Source organism: Plodia interpunctella, chromosome 2 (assembly GCF_027563975.2).
Source record: "Plodia interpunctella isolate USDA-ARS_2022_Savannah chromosome 2, ilPloInte3.2, whole genome shotgun sequence".
Lineage (NCBI taxonomy): Eukaryota > Metazoa > Arthropoda > Insecta > Lepidoptera > Pyralidae > Plodia > Plodia interpunctella.
This window is the reverse complement of record NC_071295.1, coordinates 2,806,974-2,823,281: the sequence shown is the minus strand read 5'-3', so window position 1 is coordinate 2,823,281 and position 16,308 is coordinate 2,806,974. Positions and strand designations below refer to the sequence as shown.

At 32.4% G+C, this 16,308-nt stretch overlaps 1 protein-coding gene across 1 annotated transcript in view; it reads right to left on the bottom strand.

Moving 5' to 3' along the window:
• exp (expansion) overlaps nt 1–11,400 on the bottom strand; it is a 172,789-nt gene extending 161,389 nt beyond the window's left edge. Inside the window, exon 1 of the mRNA XM_053756407.1 lies at nt 11,133–11,400. The gene's annotated coding sequence lies outside the window, so the exon portion shown is untranslated. The remainder of the gene's footprint in view (nt 1–11,132) is intronic.
• Nucleotides 11,401–16,308: the final 4,908 nt, after the last annotated feature.

Genomic DNA, 16,308 nt, shown 5'->3' with positions numbered 1-16,308 from the left:
TGAATAAATTATTATTTATTTATTATACATACAATTTACTCCTTGATGATCACAGTAGACTCTGTCTGTGATGATACACATTTCAAAACATTTTGATCAATTCAATAAGCTAATTATAAGCTTAATATGTACCTACCGCCAACTGGACACGAGTCACCCTGCATAGCATTACGCAGTAATAGCGAATTCGCAATGATTCTGATAGGTTATGTGCTGACTGTACGGTCACGTCCAATTCGATTACACCATTTTTCCAAACTCAACGGAAAGACATGAAAATATATACGTAAGTCCCCCAATGACCACGGGCCTTTGTAACAAGGTCCGAAACGTCTGGGAAATGTATGTGCGCTTTTAATACATGACGTTTAATGTATAATGTATGAAAGGCGGCCTGTAGAGCACTACAAAAACTAAACAAACCACACATGCTAATCAATACAATACGAGTATAACACACGTATCATACTACGAGTTAATTTCTTTTCGACACGCATAGAATGATATCCGCTTGCTAGCTTCATTAGCAGACCGTTTATTGGAATCTAATTGTTATTTCTCCAGCGATAATCATGAATATTCTGTGGAAGTAGGTAAGTATTGATTAAATTAGATATCATGTTAGATTGGGATTTTATTTTGAGTCTGCATATTAGACGTGTGTAAAGAGTTACACACGTGAAAATGAAACGACTCAGTGAGTCGTTTCATTAAAGAGTTAGTCGTGCAGCAGTTACGTCTACAAATGGATCTATCTGTTTAGACCAAAGTTGTATTTTATATTTCTAGATTGCCTGATCTCTCCATTTAGCATTTTGAACTTCAAACTTCAAGGCTAAATCAATTATTATGTTAGTGCAAAATCGTAGGTATATGCCAAATTATATAGTAGTTTGTGATGATTTGAATTTGATTTATATTATTATATGTCGATAGCTGAAACTGAAAGGGTGGTTGAGAGCGTCAGCATAGCTCTTGGTTTTTTTTTTGTTGCATGTACCATAAAAATACAAAAATATAATGCATCATCATATTTAGACAAGAGCCTTTCTAATACAACTCGCAATCAGACATAATTTTGGTATATTTTAACTTTCTTATTCGAATAAATTAATCGATAAATTTGATAAGTAGGTATATTTAAGTAGGTATATTATATGACGACCTCGGTGGCGCAGTGGTAAAGTGCTTGCCTCTGAACCGAGAGGTCCCGGGTTCGATCCCCGGTCGGGTCATGATGGAAAATTATCTTTTTCTGATTGGCCCGGGTCTTGGATGTTTATCTATGTATGTATTTATTATAAAATATAGTATCGTTGAGTTAGTATCCCATAACACAAGTCTCGAACTTACTTTGGGGCTAGCTCAATTTGTGTGATTTGTCCTAATATAATATATTTATTTATTCATGAGCTACATCCAAATTACAGCTAAGCTGTTGTTCAAATCAAATCAAAATTAAAAAGTTTTTTTATTTATTTCAGATAGTAGTAGACTTAAAAGATAACCTTTAGGTTAGTAGGTGTTAGCAATAACAACAAAATAATGGAAGTAAACGATTTAGCGCCTGCAATGGCCGCAACTTACGACACTGTGAATATACCTACATAATTAGCTGCATGTATCGATAAAACTGACGACACCCATTACTAGTTAATCAAGTCAGTGTAAGAATTAATTGCGTTGCATTCATACATGCCACTTAAAATGCTACTAACACTTGATGAAACTCTTAAAGATTGGAAAACTATGCGCCATGCATTGCATGAAAGTTTAAACTTAATAAAAACACACAATGATACGAGCAGGGGCGTTACCATGAAACTTAGGGTGTACCGAGCGCACACTAGCGCTACCATCAATTTTTATCAATTTATTTTAAACAGAGGCAAAATTTAAAAATCTGGTTCGGACTAATTATCCTTCCCTAGAAGAGGGACTGCATTAAAAAGTATTGCAGTTTTATATTGGACACAGTTGCCACAATCTACTAAACTGAAAACGGTGGCCACAAAAGTCCGTTTAGTAAATTGTAACTACAATAGAAAACTATATTACTTTTTAATTAAGTCCTTTATATAGCATAGAACAATTTGACCACGCTAGATTTTTAAAATTTGCTTTTATTTAAAAGAAATTGCACGAAGCACGTCAATGCGTCCACTCGTTCCCTCTTTTTTTTTACACGAAACTGGAAAAAGAGACATCATGTGGACGTTAGTAATGTGTTATGTTTCGTAGTTCAGGTGAAACATGTCCTGAACACCTCTAGACTAGACCTCCATACGAAAAAGATTCATCAAGAGGAAGAAATGATGACAGATTTAGTTAAATACTACTTTAAAATAACCAATATATGTAGTTATAATCGCCCAACCTTAACCGCCCTACATACTACATTCCTAGTGCCCACACTGCATAATTCATGTCCATGTGTGTAGCTTAAAAATCTGGTATGATTGCAACATGACCGAGCAAGATTTTGCCAAGATATTGTGAAATCTATACCGGTTCCTTATAGTACTGCGCTTTCATATTTTTGCGATTAATTAAACATGTATAATTAATGTATGAAATGTACTGATGACAATTCAAATCAAATTCTTGGAAAATCTGATTACATTTATTTCTTTTTTGTAATTATTTAGTCTGTGGTTTTTATCTTTCATTAAACTTGACGACTAAAAAATAATAATAATTTAAATGTCTGTTTGTTACGTGCATTTTAAACTGTATTGTATTGTTGGAACTGTATTTTAAAATGTATTGTACTGTACTAGTTCTAAATATACATAATACTGCCTACTTGTTAAATAGGTACTTATAATATGTCAATTTATATGCGGCCCAATACCTTATACAGGTAATCTGGGTTCTTATATTAAGACAAGTTTTATCTAATAAGGATCTAGACAGGCATCCTAAAAACTAGATGGCCTAGATCATTAGACGAATCAAGTATTGAGGCATTCCTTTTATTTTTATTATTATTTCAATCATGCCATACTAAATATCTTCTTCTTATTCATCGAAGTCAAAGAAATACCTCGAAAAGTCCTGTACTTAAATATTATAGGCGTAAGACAATAGGAATTTTCCCTATTTTTAAATTTAAATTCGCAAACACGACCGTGATGTCATGCGCGAATCTTTTAAATAACTACTTACATACAGTTAAAACTTGTATTGCATCATTGTATAAAACCATAAGTATGTACAAAAATTCCGCAACCTCTTTCGCGTGAAGACTTTGAAACGCACGACGTACCGCAATGGTCGCTTTAAACCACTATATTACAATATAAATTATTACAATTACACAGAATTACAATTGTATTGCTCAAATTACGTTTAGCTACTATTTAGGAAACGGTGAGCAAGGGATTTCGCAATTGAAAGTGGACAGATCATTGCATTCTGATTTCTGAATCACACACCCTTGAAAATCTGGAAATTGTCAACAGAAATTAAAATTTTGCAACTAAAATTCTTGTATGAATATTCATATTACATTGTTCGTGTCAAAAAGTGACTAAGATAATTTGGAAACATACTTTGGCGGTAAGTTTAGTCACAATGATTTAGTTATCATGTGAAAACTTTCATACACACATTTTGTGGTCAAGGTATTCTAAATTCGGGGAAACAGGGCCTCGAAGCCCAGAGTCAGCTTAAAAAATAGACCTAACAATTTTAAAGATTAGATTGTGTTGAAGACCTTCCTGACGTCAACCCTCCTAGGAAATGCTGTTGTTGCTTGAGCTATGTGTCCCTTAGACGCCTCATACGACGATTCATGGGAGGATATGGAATGGGTATTCTAAAAATACAGACTTTATGCATAGAAACAGTGTATCTTACTACGAAAAAGTTATGTCGCTTATTAAAATTGTCCTCCATTCATAATTCTAGATTCATGCGATAACGGAACGACGTAAAAGGGCCAAGGAACAATACCCTATGGTCTGCTACCAAGAAATATCCAGACGTGTCGAACCGTAGACATTACCTGTATTGCAATAAAGGTCCTTATTGTGTGTCGTGTTTGAAATGCGAACAACGTGGGCATCCTGAAACCGTGATTAGAATTCATTATTATCTACAGTAAGATGATATCCCTGCTGTGTATATTTGGTTGGAATTGGAGGTCTTGGTAATATGGATCGTTTAACTGTTGCTTCACTTGGGATATGAAGGTTGGAATCAAAGGATATCAGCTAAAGGGCATTTCGTTTCGACACAAACTAATGCATGTCATAAATATTTAGTTGTTAAACAATATTTAGCAGTACGATCAAAACTGCATAACTACAATTGGGGTAGGTTGCACCGCTAACGTGTTTTTCTACGCACGTTAAAGTTAACGTTAACGTTAAAGTTGACGGTGCAACCCACACTAAGAAGTAAAAAAACTCGTACTTTTTGATGATGATGATTCTTCAAATTCTATCCTAATTTTTTGCTTAATATTATAAACATGAAAATAAGTTTATTTGTCACATTTTTACGCATCCAATCTTCATGAAATTTCGCATACATATCATTAGGAACACGGAGAAAGGCATGGAGTTTGCTGGAAAATCAATAAAATTGTCGTCAATTCAGTGTTATTATTGGATATCTATAAGGTCTAAAAGTAAATTAAATTATAATAATGATAAGAAATCATTATGTATGAATTTCCGTAAATACGTCGGAGCCGTATTGATGGAAAGACGAAAACCACAACATTTCATAAGAATGCATCTATTGTTGTGGAGTGAAGTAAGTACCTAATCCATTCCTAATGCCTAATACGTTGATAGATAAATGGACGACCAAACAGAAGGCGATTTCGCTTTCGACACAATAATGTGCCCATATTGCAAATAAATCGCTTCCATACACACATATACATTAGAAACGTCAAAGTTACGAAACAATTCGCAAATCCTAATCGATTTTAATATCGATACATTGATCATTATTTTAAGAAGCGTGAGGAAATTAAATTGACTTAGTCTATAAACGAATATTCCCACAAAATTTTAGTGTTTATGAAATGTTAATCGAGTTTATTTGATCAGCAATCGAGTGAGTCTGGGTCTGCCCATTTTCGATGATCGCTTGCGCAAGCGTCGCATCTGAGGCGCCATTCCAAGCGTTTTCATTTCGTTCTATTTTCAAAAAAGTGGGCTTTTGGTTTATGTTTTTTTAATCACACGAGACGTTTAAGTGACAGATAATTTAAGCATCATTATCAAATATTTCTTTTTATTACATAAATGCAATCGGTATTACTTATATTGATGTACCTAACTTAACCATTGTATGTAATAGTTGTTCCAGACAACTAGCAAAATTTTAGAAAAAGGATTAGTCACAGGTATATGAGAAAATGCGGCTACTTATGTAACCCTATACCTATGTAATATCTGAAGATTTATTAGTATTTGTTGGCAAAAATTCATTATTAGGATCTTCAATACAAACATGAAGCTAGCTCAATAAGTTATAAAATCCTGCATCTGACGAATCCCGCTCTCGACATTTCATTCGTATTGTTAAAGTTTATTTTCTAGGGCATACGAAGTTGAGTTAATCGTTTGTTTTAATTTTATTTTCTTTCACAATTTGACCATTATCTTGACCGGCATCCAAAATATATAATATATGTTCATTTGTATATTTTTTTTCTATCATCGCTAGGAAAGTTGAGTAGCTGTCAAAAGGAGTTGTCAATGATTCATGATGACATAATAATGTAGGTATTTTTGATGGATTCTATATCTTATTACGACACATTGACCTTGGGAAAGCGCCACTGATTTGCAGCATTTCGACAAGTACAGTCGTTCTCGGTTTCTCCACAAACTTCACATGTTTGCCGCCGCGCCTGTCGTTGGCATTGCTTTAATTAGGGCTATCAATCCACTCATGCATACATAAAATATACTAAACTAGCTTTTCGCCTGCGGCATCGCCCGCGTAATTTTTTCCGGGATGAAAAAGTACCCTACGTCCATACTTCAAACTACATGTATGAAAAATTTCAAGAAGATTGGTTGAGTAGATAAAGCGTGAAGAGGTAACAAACAAACTTACTTTCGCATTTATAATATATTTGTTTGGATAATTTGTAATTAATGCAATGCTTTCGCCCAGCTGAAATAAGTAAAAATGTAGGCGCGTTTCAATGTAATAAAATTATAATCTTATTAAATATTTACTAACTTCAATGAGTGAATTTTTATATAATCTTATTCACCTACGTATTCTCATTGTCCCGAATGTAAACTGGCGGACAATGGTTAGCGGTTAAGTTATAATTATTTTTATTAAAAAAATGTAAATATTATTTTAGTGCAATAAACTATTTTTTTATTAGTTTAAGTCCCACTGCTGGGCAAAAGCCTCCCCTAACTTTCTCCACGCATTCCTATCCTTGGTGTTCTCTTGCCGTTCTTTGTCACGTCTACTGCATGCATCAGGAGAGATGGACATACAGATTGACCTCAAGGATTCCAAATGACGGATACAGGAAAAAAGGAAGGCCTAGGACGAGATGAAATTTAATATAAATTATCGAGTATAACCTTTAAAAAAAACATCAAATTAAACAGTTCTAAAGAGTAAGTATCCAAAAATTGTTCATAGAATTCAAATTCGAAATAATCGTCAACCCTAGCAGGTTTTGTTCAACAAGTGTTAAGTAAATATCATATGCAAACATACTCGTTGTAAAACTATGCAGAGATTTGACTATCCACTACTGCTAACTGACCAACAATGACATCTTCTTATGAAATGCTAAAGTAAATTAATGACTTATTCATATTTGCCATGGGCAGTTACTTTGACAGTTTAGATAATTACTATAATAAACTAGTGGCCCGTCCCGACTTCGCTTATGTTAAACCATAATACATCTAAACTTCCCTCAGGAATAACATTGGTGAAACCGAACAAAAATCCATACTGTAGTTTGACGCATTCATACAACCAGACAGACAGACGCGACATGGGGAGTTCATTTAATAATATGTAAGGATATCTTTATATAAGTAGGTACATATGTTTTACAGTCATTTTAAGTAATTTCCAGTATTCGGTGAAACATATAATGTAAAATCTAAACTGTATACATGATTACGAAATAAATAATTGTGATTATGAAATTAAAATTTTATAATTCAATTAGTCGTGGTTCAAATAAATACATAAAATTTCATATAAAATATTGGAAGGAACTTTCGCATGGGATTTCATTTCCTCTAAGGAATTAGAGAAATTCCTTTCTAACATGCTTAGAATTTTAGACTTTGGTACAAACTTTTGAAGCATACATTGATTTCATCAAAACAGTCATTAGTTAAGAGGTATAAATAAATAAGATGGAATTCCTTACTTACATCACCTCTTAGTACAGTCGACAGCACATGAAAGTTACCCTGCTTGAACCTCTAATGTCGCGGTAATAACGGCGAGTTCGCAATGATTTTGGGCAGGTTGATGAGCTGTTTTCTTTACTAATGTTTTACGATGTCGTTTTACTATTTAGCGTGTATTGGATATTTATATTTTAATAGGTTTTAATCACAATAACTCCAAATTACACGTAAATCAATTAAATACGAAAGATATGAAAGTATTTATAAAAAAGAATAAAAAAGTACTTTGAAATATATCAACGTGCAGTCAAACATATAAACTACCCAAAATCATTGCAAATTCGCCCCTATTGTCGCGGTATAAAAATCCAAGCATTATCTATGTTAAAGTAAATTTCATTATGAGATTTTATGATATATATCTTTATAAGAATAAAAAAATAACTAGTTACCCAAGTAAAACTTTACCTGTTTTAAAAATGGTCTTCCGGGGCTATTTTCTTATGTTGCAGAGTTATTACTTATTACCTAGTTATATTGATTTTGTACCAATGTTTAAATATTGGAAATTAAAAACATGATTTTTCGGCAAATCCATCATAACTAATTTAATCTATATATATATATATATATATATATATATATATATATATATATATATATATATATATATACAACTCTTCCGTTACTGAGTGACCGACTGACGGACAGACAACGTACAGCCGAAACTACTGGGCGTAGGAAGCTAAAATTTGGCACACGGGAAAGGGATTTTTACTCACATACGAAGTTGTAGGCAAAAGCAAGTTGTTTATAAATTATTTAAAATGTTTAAAATTATATTTGTTTTTGGAAATTGAACAAAACTAAGTACACAATTGTTTTTTTATTTTTAAGTATATATTTGTACATAAAAGCGATGCTATAGTGTCTTTAACATACCTACTTTTGGTAGGTACATATAGTTGTTTTCACTGCAGTACTGGTGGAAAAATTAGTATCTGCAGTTTTGCAATAAACAACAATGTGTCTATTTACATAAACCGTACTTACAGACCTAAATACCCTCTTGAAAGATTAACTTTGTCAATGAAAAGAAGGCCATATTCATTCAGATTCTGAGAACAAAAACAAGAGATCCCGCCATTTCACAACAAACAATTTTGAGTAATAAACCATCATTTACCAATTCTCCACGCTTCATCTCCGATACAGTAGTGCCTAGAGAATGTCTAGCCTACTCAATGGTTTTTGTAATTTTGTAACTCTTACAAAAGGATACATTTTATGGAGTCTATAATATTACTCTTTACAATATTTTAAGATAACTATTGAATTTAAGTACCTAATTCTAGATAATTATTTTAGAATTTATTTTCAAGTACCTAAGTATTTGGTATGACTGAAAGTATTTCAAGATAATATTATACTTGAAATGTATTATATCTACCAGCTGTACTACTGTACTATATTTGTCTAAGTGGTTAAAAAGTCTGACTAGCTAATATAATTATAATGGGTAGGTTATTTTATAATCGAACTTATAATGCCAAATATGAACACATTTGCTTCGCCTTGAAGAGATTTTTGGACCTAGGCATAATTTTTGTTCATTATAAAAATACTTACATTATAAAAATACTATAATTTTTTGGGGCAATTCGACGGATAAGGATATAGCTTTTAAAATGCAAAAACGCTGTATTCGCGCAATGTTTAGACTCCAAAGCACTGATAGTTGTCAGCCGTTTTTTAAAGAACACAAAATTCTTACACTTCCGTCACTTTACATACTTGAGGTAGCAACATTTGTGAAAACCAATGCTCATTTATTCCCTCGTCTAGCTGATGTTGTATTGAGGAATCATCGAGGTATCTATCAATTATGCATGCACCCATCAAAAACTGCTTTACTCGGTAATAACATAGTATGTATGGCACCGAAAATTTACAACAAAATTCCAAATCAATATAAAAGCTTAAATTTAAATCTATTTAAAAAGCACCTCAAGTCTTTATTAACTGATAAATGTTATTATACTTTAAATGACTTCTTTAATGATAGACTCTGATAGAATTTAAGGCTAGTATACATTATAATTCTTTTTTTGTTTTGGATTTGTAGTGGATAGCATGCTCCTCTTTATTTATTTATATTTGCACACCTATATTCGGTAAAACGTGTAGGTCTAATTCATTTTGACATCAATTTGTCTATTTGTACTCATGTTATTGGCAAATAAATGTTTTCTTTCTTTCTACTACCTATATTGTAATTAATTAAGTAGGAATAACTGGGCTAAATAGTTAAAATAAAATGCATCAGACATGCCCATAGACTGCATAATATTTCTTTATATCGATCACAATACTTCCTCTTTGACATACCTAATGTGAGTAGAAAGTGGACTAATGGACACTAACATTACTCCATCATAACCTCCACTAATGTCTAGAGCCTTGCTTCTTCTTCAGGAAATACAAGTTTGTTATGCTTTCCCACTATTAAGAGTAATTTATTGAGTTATATCATTGGTCGTAACTTTGTCAATTATAGCCCTTTATGAGCGGCTCTGGAGTTGTATTATATAATTACTGTACTGTGTACAGTCAAAATTATGTTAAGTTACCCCGCATATACCTATGCGAGTGTAGCTTTTATGTGTAGTGTTGTGTAGTAGTTGTGTGTGTGGACTACCTATATGTGTGCTGTATATGTGTAACTACACATATACACATGTGTAACTACAGAATATATTTTCATAACCAGGGGCTAATTTTAGCACAGTCTAAGTAACCAAATTAATTTAACGATTTTTAAAATATACCTACGCGTTAAGCACTATATCGTATAGTTGTGGGCCTTATGCCTATTTATTTAGTTACCTATATAATAAGTAGTTACATACTGAGACTCCATCCTTGTGGAATGTTCCAAATTTGACAGTGATTTCGCTATAAATTTAGCTGGACGTTGTATCTAGCAAATTTTACAGGGTTTAAGCAATTAACAATGATCACATAGTTTGAATAAAACATTGTAAAACAAGTATATTGAAGGATGTATGTATGATTTATAAGTAAAACACATCGAAGAACTGAGCTCATGAAATTAGAATTAAGAAGTTATTTTAAATATATTTTGATCAGACAAGAATCTGATGAGTCATTTTAATATACGATTTGTATGAAGATTTTATTGTTTTATGATCAATTAAGTACCAAAATCGTATGTTTTATTATTTTTTTCATTATTTTGCATAAATCAGGCGAAGTGTGACATAATGCGGATGCCACGAGGTCACCCAAAATGTCCACCTACTTTTGGAGTCCTTGACAACTATTATATGTATCTATATAACTCTATTGGATCTCGTATAAATTATATTGACCTTAAACATACACATAATTAAAAATGTGTAAATCATCAGAAGTTGTCTTACTATAATATTAAATTGGTTTAAAGTAAACTGGATAAAAATTTAATAAACTGATCAGTTTTTGCAATATTTATTTTCTTGAACATAATATCCAAAAATATCCTAAAGAAACTATGATAACTTTTTAGATTAATTAAAACAAAATTTTAAACAGCGGTTATAATAATTACATCAATTAAAATTGTACAGAAAAGTGGAAAAGGTATCACCATACTTACATGCAATATAAATTTTAATACCGTTATTTTTTTGCCAAAGTCAAGTTCGACTTCTCAAATTCACGACCCTAAAGAAAAAAAAAAGAAAAAAATAGTGGGCATACCTTTAATTTTCAAAGATATAATCCTCCAGAATACGGTATAAAAATTATCACTTCACTGTCCAAATTCGTACACTATCACACTAATCGAAAATCACTCGTTCGTAAAATAAATAAAACATATGAAAATTAGAAATTATCACTTCAATATGAAGCACGAAATGAGCCTTTATTGCTTTGTGAATAGAGTTGCAATTCGCATACAGAGTGACGGGTAGAGATGTACGGCGTTAGACGCGTGTTGGCGGCACCGTGAACGCCGCGATTTTGCGCGTGCGCACCTGTCATGCTCGCCCACGTCGGGCTAAGTGGGTGACATACAGCTATCCGAAATACGAATTTTGGAAGGAAGATCGATAATTTACTTTTTGAATTTAGGGTATACTGAACCTTTTAAGTTAGGTGATTTTTTATATCTGTTTGGGACAGAGACATCTTAAAAAGAATTCTTTTTATTTTGCATTTAATTTTGTATTGATTTTAACAGGAGACAGATGTGTGAGGGCAAAAGAAAATATAAGGTCGAAAATTTGTCTGCACATGAAATAAACATACCTATTTCTTGCTTTCAATATTTTTAATATAAAAATATTATCACTGTTGGGTCTGAAGGTTGACTGGTGGAGAATGAAAGAGAAAGATATTTCAATAAAAAATACATACAAATAGTGGACACAATTTGTACATTTTTTTAAAATTTTTGCAAAGTTTAAAATTATATAAACAAAATTTATTTAGCCATAAGATAAATAAGATTCGAATATATACATACTAGTATGCATTTTCGTTCCTTTGTAAAAATAATTACTGAACCCATAAATTATTAAGCTCGACTCATCTTTCACAAGTCGTAAGCTCGGCAATGACCTCCTCACCGCCAAACTCACTCCCACAATAAGCTCCTATGCAGTTAATCAAAACAATGGAACATAGTTGCTTACTTTATAAGCAAGTACTGTGGTACAAAATAATCATAAACTTACTGTTTATATATTTCTTACGCAATGATAAATTGCTTCCTTTTGATGACATTTATTTATCTGACATAACATACCATAATGAAAATGACGTTATTTATTATAATAAATAAATACTGATTTCAATTATCATTTCTATATTTAAAAAAAATAATAAGAAAAATACATAGATAATTATGCTATTGTGAAATTGCTATTATGAAAAAAAGAATTAGTGCTATTTAATGAGTCAGTATTCTGTGTAACTATTTAAAGTAGGTACACATTTTTTTTACGCTTGGGTTAAACCGTAATTTATTATGGTTATATCTGAGCGAAGCCGTGATGGAGCGCTAGTTGTTTATAAATTAGTCTCTGAAATGCATTATTTTAGTTACGTAGTTAGTTGCATTGTTGAATGTTATCGGTATTTCGTATGCTTCATAACCTGTTCCTTTCCAATAATGAAGATTATGATCTAGGATAGTGATTAAATGTTTTTAAGTACTATGTTATGTAAAAAACGTAGCTAATTACGATATGTTGTCGTATACCTTAAATATAATGAAGTAGTTTATAACTATTTTTGAATAAATACTGCATATAAGAAGACGGAAACAGCAAGGACATTTTTTACAAGCATAGGCTTGTAACTTACTATAACTAGATGTAGGTAAATCTGTACGAGTTCAGTTTTGCAAATTATACAAAATTACTTTATTTCAACTGTATGTCGACCAATCATTCACATGATAAACATGATCAACTCCCAATGAAGGCTGGCGGTAGTCCTCTTAGCCATATACTTTACAATGAATACCTAAATTACATTTTCGTTTTTAATCTAATTGTAGATCACGTGGCAAACGGGATAATAATTTCCTCAACTTACCATGCCTCAAAATCAGCCATTATACCACCACTAATGTGAAGATGTGTAAACTTGATGAATCTTATACTAGTTAGAATCGATTAGATTACCTAGTTAACCACATTGTAATCACCGTGGCTGCCACCCGGTAATCAAATGAAGCGGCGGCGCAACGCCGGAATCAGCGCACTTTCGACGTCGCCTCAACATGGCACGCTTTCGTCGCTGGATAATTACATATAATTACCGACAATTATGGACGTAGCGATCCATGTAGCTTATGAAACTCTTGGAACGGGAATTGATACTGATTTTAATAAACCACGCCCTTCTGGTATCTAACATTTAAACTGGTGGGAAGGAAATGTGAAGAGGTAATGAGTACCTATACATACATAGCTTGTTGTTTGTTTGTAGCAACGAAATTTTTTTTACCAATATGTACAATAGCAAAAATTTGATTGCCTTTTTTTCTAACAAGATTATTTTTATCATAGTGGACAAAAAATTTGAGAAAGAAAAAACAATATAATGGAATTCTGCAAATTATAGCTAAAAATAAAGTAACAGATCGGTGAATATCAATTATGTAGAAGTGGAGGACATGTTGTTACGACCCCAAATACAAAGTGGTATACTAAGGGTTGATGATGATGATAAAACCTGATAGCGATGTAATAACAACACCATTTTCTTCCTTGAAAAAATGAAAGTAAATGCAAATATAAGCCCAAAATTAAATGTTCATTATAACATAATTTGCGCGCAAAAATGGTTGCTTACATAAACAGCAGCTCCGACCAAAGCAGGTGCAGGTTAAATACAACCAATCAGGCTGAAATATCAAGTTGTTACAGGAAATTAGCAAAATTTCGAACAGACATTATGATAAGATATAAGTTATGTTTATATTAACAGTTCTTAGTAGGCAAATGGGACATCGATAGTGGGTTATATCACGAAGGTTAATAATTTTTACCGTTGATTTAAAAAATGCCGTTTTAGAAATCCATTCTAGCTAGAAAAGGACAAACAAGGACCGGTTTCCGTGTGATCCTAGAATCCTACTTAAATGGTTCTAAAAAATATTTAACTTTGGTATTAACTTTTAATTATTTGTTTATTGGCTGCGCAGGCGCATCAGCGCGGCAGGCCAAATAGGATGTGTACGGTGATTGTCATGACGCCTAATATGGCGGTTCCGGTGCTAGCACCGTTAGATTGCTGCTCGGCTTTGTAAGCCGACTCCAACCGGGATTATTAGGACAATAAGGATTAATTAAAAGGACCAGCGTTAATAAAGGGAAAGTAGGACCTCTCCCTTAAATCTTCTAATCTTATCTTACATAATGAGCACAAACAATATTATGCAGTCACATAGTTAAACTTTTTATTTTTAAATACCCACTATCGCTAATATGAAACTTTATGAGAATTAATGTAAGCTAAAATCATGTAGTTAATATTGGTAGGTTTGGTTTCATGACCTTGGATATTTAATTTTCAAAAGTCCAATCTTCTTATAGAATCGGAATGACTCGATGATTCTACTAATATTATAAATGTGAAAGGGGATGTATGTGTGTATATGTTTTTTTACTCTTTCACGCAAAATCTACCGGACCGATTGTTTTGAAATTTGCTACTGGTAGAATATAACCTGTACCCTAAGCACATAACCCTATGTACCCTTGTAAAATTTCTTGATAGAAAGTAACCTTACTTTGCGAAACCCTGGGGCGTAGCTAGAATTATATAATTTTCAATCAGTACTTTTCAATCAGTACTTACTAATGAATTAATAGCAAAACGTTTGAAGAAGTGCAGAATAATGCAGAAAGAGAACCTTTTCTCTCTGTTATTGATACCTATGATATTGCGTGCCCCAGTTTGGAAAGTTATACAAGATGTGAGAAGTTTCATATGTCACAAAGTGTTATGACTGTCCAACACGTAACTTGACACGTGGAGATGGTTTAGCACTCACATAATGTACGCTGGTATATCATCAGTTGAATATGGAACGTAGAGTGAAAGCAAACGATTTAAACATATAAATATCTCTCGATAAGTTAAATCATAAACAGTTATAGTAACATTAAAGAAAAAACTTATTAATAGACATATATTTTAGGGAAATTCTTTAATTTCCCAAATCTCAATAAAATGTTCATATCTCATGAGTATCATCTTCAATTCATTTCACCACATAAAGCGAGAAATCTCATAGCGAGTTCTGATATTATCTTAACAACAATGCGATTACAGCGTTTAGCTGCAAACCTTGGAGCACACGTTTTGCTTTCACTATAACGCATAATAAATATTAAACGGCAGAAGAGCGGCGAAGCGCGCCCTTTCATTTGCATGCCAACGATTTTCCGCTAATTTACACATTGTGTAGAAAATTTGTTAAAAATAAATACCATTTTCAACAAGTTGTTTGTTATTTAAATTACTAGGCAGTAACATTTTGGAATAGTTATCATAAGTCAACGTAAAAGCATAAATTTAGAAATTAGGCCTTCACAGACATGTTTTCACGTCAAATAGTACATCTTAAAATTTACTTTACTTTACTTAAAATTTTCTCAAAAAGATACAAACTATTAGGAACGACAACTATTGAGAAGCCGAAATGCCGAAAGAAACTCATTTAAACATACTTAAACGTTTAAACGTAATGAATTAACAAAAAAATTGTTCGTATGTGCAAATTAACTATGTGCACATTGGTGCCACCAACAAATATCAACCAAAATGCCGGTGCCCGTGCTGTGTACACGGCTTAAAGATCAAATAGTAACTATGTCACTGTTACTAAACATTGGTAAACACGTTACCTCTAAATCTTTAATGATATTACATTCAACTCTTATAATTTGACCACTTTCACTGAATAATCGTCGATGCAGCATCACGCAAGAACCAACACGCGATTCTTTCGTTTATATATTTACCCACATTACATTGGTCATGTGTGTGACGAACTATGTGTCGATTAGGAGCGTAAGCCACCAATATACACTAGTTAGTTATTTATGATATATGTCGAAAATCGAAACTAAATGAATTTAAAATTAATACCTTGAAATTTATGCAATAAATATCAACAAATAACATAAGAATATATATTATCCGGGATAATTGCACCAGTTTGTTTCCATGGGCTGCGTTGTTTGCTTACCATCAGGTAACCCGCATGCTCGTTTGCTCACACTGTTATAAAAATATAAGGATCTGCCAAGATACCCAATACAACACGAATGATGACAACTAAAAAAAAATAACAGCTAACAGTACATAATGAATGACGTTGTTTTAGGAAACAATAAAATCAAAATATAAGACC